Source organism: Chinchilla lanigera, unplaced genomic scaffold, assembly GCF_000276665.1.
Source record: "Chinchilla lanigera isolate Chin_1 unplaced genomic scaffold, ChiLan1.0 scaffold00018, whole genome shotgun sequence".
NCBI classification, from domain to species: Eukaryota; Metazoa; Chordata; class Mammalia; order Rodentia; family Chinchillidae; genus Chinchilla; species Chinchilla lanigera.
In genome coordinates, this window is record NW_004955419.1 from 27,679,127 (window position 1) to 27,684,291 (window position 5,165).

At 43.4% G+C, this 5,165-nt stretch overlaps 1 long non-coding RNA gene across 9 annotated transcripts in view; it reads left to right on the forward strand.

Annotated features, from left to right (window-relative positions):
* Positions 1-5,165, forward strand: part of LOC102021975 — a 69,437-nt gene that overhangs the window by 43,261 nt on the left and 21,011 nt on the right. For all 9 annotated transcript variants that reach the window (XR_001233618.1, XR_001233617.1, XR_001233612.1 and 6 more), the window contains 2 exons: positions 188-290; positions 802-1,265. This is a non-coding gene — a long non-coding RNA (uncharacterized LOC102021975). The remainder of the gene's footprint in view (positions 1-187; positions 291-801; positions 1,266-5,165) is intronic.

The following is a 5,165-nucleotide window of genomic DNA, read 5'->3' on the forward strand; positions in this document are numbered from 1 at the left end:
TCTCCTCTCCTCTCCTCTCCTCTCCTCTCCTGTCTTCTCTTCTTCCCTTTTCTTTTCTTTTCTGTTCACCTAAGCAAGCTCGAATTGGGGTCCTTTCACTTGAAGCCCAGGGTTCCTCAGCAGCAGCACTATTGATATTTTTAACCAGATAGTTCTGGGTTGTGAGGGACTGCTCTGTGCATTGCAGGTTGCTCGTCCGCAGCCCTGGTCTCGTCTCTACCATCCCCAGTTTCATCTGCCCAAGCTGGGACAACCAAATATGTCCTCAGAAATTGCCAAGTATCTTCAAGGTATGGGTGTAAAATCACCTCACTTGATAATCGTTGGTCTAGTTTAATACCCACAGTGACGCTTGTTTTATTTTATTTTAATTTTTAATTTTTTTGAGGCAGGGTCTCACTATGTAGTGCAGGCAGGCCTGCAACTTAACAGCAATCCTTCTGCCTCAGCCTCCTGAGTGCTGGGATTACAGGTGTGCATCACCATGCTTGGCAATGATGCTTCTTTTCAAAAAATCAGGAAGATGGGGATAAGGAAACTGAAGTCCAGTGAGATAGTGGGATCTTTTCCAAAGTAACAAAGAGAGGCCTATCAGATCAAGCAAGAAGAGGACCCAGGAAATGATACTACAAAGAGGTGTTGGTATGTGAAGATATTGGCTTTCTTACAACGTTGAAACAATAATAAACTCCACAAAATAATTTGGGATTTTATCCATGACACACGAGGTAACTCTTTACCTGAAAATGCTCACACATCTTGCAAGAGTACTACCCATTAGTTTTATTTCTGTTGTTTTAGGTCTTTCTGGTGAATGGCCTGGAGCTTTGAGTTCAGTGAACTTTGACTGGTTGTCTTCAGAAGGCTCACCACCTGCCCTTCTGAAGCAGATAGCCAAGAGGCCAAACTTTGCTACAGTTAAAATAAGAAGATTCATTGCACAATGATGTTTGCATGAAGTTAGGAAAATACCATGAAGAATGAGCTTCATTTCTGGTACAGCTGTTTCCAAGCGGGTGCTTGAATGAGGGGGACGGTAAGGTAAAGAAGATTGGTGCGGGAACCTGGAGGTTTGCGAACCATCCTGACTGTGCCACTCACACTGTGTGATATTCCGAGGTGTTTGTTCTGCTTGTAGCCTCGGTTTTCTTCTCTGTATAATGAGAGTTTGAATTACACAAGCTTCCCAATCTTGTAGGCAAATGCTTCGTCTGTCTTTACAGCCTCATCTCCAACTCAGGACCTGGTTCAGCACTGGAAATTAAGTAAGTACTGAGCAAATGCTTATTAAATGCACAGATAAATTGCTTGGGAGATAATGACAATAACATCCTAGCTTTTAGATGCATCAACTTGGAATGGGTCTTAGAACTGGAAAGGATGGGAAAGTTTCTTCAATCTAATTTCCCAACCAGAGCTGGAATGCTCTACATTATTTCTGGTAAGTTGAGCGAATAGTGTCAGTTTAACTTATTTCTGACAGACGGTGAAGGAGTGCTCTATTAATGGAACTCCATCTCTACTTTTGGCTAGATCTAGATACGACGTTCTAGCCTCCTTGAAGCTGTCATCTGTCTCATGATTTATTTTTAAATTAGTTTTTATTTTAATCTAAGATACATAAACAGAGTTTGAAACATCAACTCACACTAAAAGTTTTGCTTAAAATGAAAAATAACGCTCCTCAGTCTTTTTGCTCCCCAGCATTACCCCCCAAGCCATTTCCCACTCTTTTTAGCTGTTTCTTCTGATACTTATACAGTAAGTCCTTGACTTATGAACGAATTCCATTGCAGAACAGTTGGTAAGAGAGATTCATCCATAAGTCCGACATAGTGAGTCTCACACGCCCTTGACACAAGTATACAAGGTAAAGCATGTAACACCAAACGTACACACATGCAATACAGAAAGTCCCCGACTATACTGTACTTCTGTGCGCTACTGCACTGTGCAGTAAGCACGCAGCGGACAACTGTGACAATGTCCAGCAGACGCGCAAGCTACTCCGTGATTTGTTCACATCTAGGAATGTTCACATAATGCCAGGTCCGTTTGTATCTGTGAAAGTTTGCAACTCGAATGTTCATAAGTCAAGGACTTACCATATGCACATTTCTAAATGATATGCTTATACAGTTGTTTCTTGGGTTATAACTTTAGGCAGTATCTACCAATTTCCAATGTTTATAGAAGAAGGTTTAATGCTCTTAACTAACAATTGCCAACTCTCTCTCCCTTTATCCTGTCACTATCCTATTACAATTTTGGCCTAAACTGGTATCCAGCATTGGCATTAACATGGCTATGTAAATATTGCTCCATGATAAGCCAAACAAAATACCATGTCTCTTTTTTGTACTCTTTCATTCTCCCTGGAGTTAATAACTTCTTTGATGAGTTTTCTATATATGTTATCTAATTCTTCCTAAATGTTTCAACTAAATTGTGTGTGTGTGTGTGTGTGTGTGTGTGTGTGTGTGTGTGTGTATTACATTTTCTTTACTTTTTTTTTCTTTTTGGTACTGAGAGTTGAACTCAGGACCTTGCACTTGTCAGGCAGGTGCTGTGCTGCTGAACTATATCTCCATCCCAACCTTTTCTTTATCCATTAATCTGAGAAGACACATAGGTTGTTTCTGTGTCTTGGCTATTGTGAATAACACAGTAATGCAGATCTCGCTTTGATATACTCTAACTGTATGTGTAGAAGTGGGATTTTTAGATCATATGGTAATTTTAGTTTTAATTTTTAGAGAAAACTCCATACTGTTTTCTATAGTGGCTGTATCAATTTATATTCATATCAACAGTGTACAAGGTTCATTTTCTTTACATCCTCATCAACACTTGTTATCTTTTGATTGTTGATAATAACTATCCTAACAGGTGTGTGGTCATATCTCATATAGTTTTGATTTGTGTTTCCCAGTTTGCTACAGTGACCTGGAAGTTTTCCCAAAGGCCCATATGGTAAAGGTGTGGCCTTAAGTATGGTGCTTAAGGAGTTGGTACAGCCTTTGAGATGTGGGGCTTAGTGGAAAGAAGTCAGTGGAAACCATCAGAAACCTTGGTATGAAAGGCAAGGATGTCTCCACACCCTCCAATCCTAGCAATAGGGTTTCTGTTTTGAAAGATTCCAAATAGTGTTATGCATAATCTTCCAGGGGCTTAAACCTGACATACAGACAGGTAAGCAGGGACAGGTTAGTAATCTCATGCATCATATTATACCCCCAGGGCTGGTAGAGAACAGTCTCACCTTAATCCCCTCAAGGCAGATCCCTTCTTGCTCTTGTTGGGAACCAGGTGAGGAGAAGTGAGAAACGGTCCCAGGCCTGAAGCCAAATCATTCTCATTTTTCAGAAGTGAGTTATACAATGTAGAAAGAGAGCTGGATTCTGAAATGTCCAGAATAATCCCTGCACATTAGGGCTGTAGTGAGGGCCTTTGACATGTAACTGAGGAGGTCGATGGAGACAGATCTTAAATCTATTCAGTGATGGGAGGGTGCCTCTAGCTCCAGATCCTGTACATGAAACAAGGCAAGGGAATTTGTCTTCCTACACCTTTTGGTGGCACTGCTAGGGAGGAAGGGTGTGATGCTGCCCCTTGAAGTGCCCACATGCTCCTAACACTGCTCAGCTCTCATCCCTACGTTCTCCCCAGCTCTTCCAGGCCCAAGGCGCTTTAGATAGATACATAAGGCTAGGTATTATCTGTGATTTCAGGTACCCACTAGGGTCTTGGAATGTATCCCCTATAGATAAGGGGAGATTATTCTATTTCCATCTGTTCTATTGTTCATGTGTCACTCAGCACTAATTAAGGAAGAATTTGGAAGGCTTGGAGAAGTGGGAGTCAGGAGGTCTTGGGTATCCATCTCCTGCTTGAGTTGCCATGTGACTTGGGACAAGCTTCTTCTGTCCTCTCTCTCAACCTCAGTGTCCCCTTCCCAGGGCCATGCAAGGGAAGTGCATTCTGTACCACAAAGCAAGAATGATCACTAAGTGAGGACATAAGTTGTGGACATGCCTTTGTCCAGCTTTCAGTGGCAAAGGGGAGAAAGGCCACCAGAGGAGATTCCAAGCCATGGCCTCCCAAGAGGCTGGGCTGCTTCTAGCCCACCAGTTGGGCCAGCACAAAACCCTGGCTTTTGTTTGACTTGGCTTCTTGAGCCTTGTTTAGTCTGCAGAGGAAGGAGTTTATCCTGCTGCTTTTGTCACAGGCCATTAGTACACACTTAATCCCTGGGGGTTTACAGCTGGCTACTTTCTCTAGGAATTTAGGGCGGGCCTCAGAGGAAGATCAGCTCTCATGAGCCACCAGGGCAGTCTCAGCTGAGAACCCATGGAACTGTGATCTATAATTCTTGCTGTGTGATCTTGGGCCAGTCCTTCCCCTTCTCAATCCACCCACCCATGCGCTGAGAGAACGGGCTCTGGTGCCCTTAAAAGGACTTCAAATTAATGAGGATCAGAAGTGCTTCCTGCATGGTTCCTCCCTTCAAGGCCTCCCTCCCCTAATCTTAAAGCAATTTGTCCTGTCTACTACCAGGTATTCACTGATCCCTCCCTGCCCTGAGCCTGGGGCCAATCCCTCTCTCCTTCAGCCTCCCACTTGTAAACTGGGGCTAATGATACCTGATAACTTACCCTGCTGCTACGGGGATTAACTAATTAGTGGTTATTAAGCAATGGTGGAATACAGGGTTCTGTTCCCATTTAAGGCATTTTCCCTCTTCTGATTCTCTGCTGCTGTCTGCACAATGTCAGAATGTTAAAGTGAGAAGAAACCCAAGAGTCTGACTTCCAGCACCCCTATCTCACAGATGGAGAAATCGAAGCCAAGCAGGGAGGAGGGAGAACAAACCGAAGAGAATGCAGCTGTCTTGCAGTAAGGAGGGAACCAGATGTCAAGACTCTGGACTTGTGTCTAGCACTTCTCCACCAAGCCCAGCGGTCAGGGCCCAGGGTTGTAGGGTGGTCCTTGTGTTAGGGTGGAATATGCACCCAAAGTCTCCTGTACAGGGCCTGGCTTACAGAAATTTGTTTTTAGCAAGTTCTAGCATGTGTGTGTGTGTGTGTGTGTGTGTGTGTGTGTGTGTACAGGGCCTGGCTTACAGAAATTGGTCTCATGCATGCTAGGTAAGTACTCTATCAATG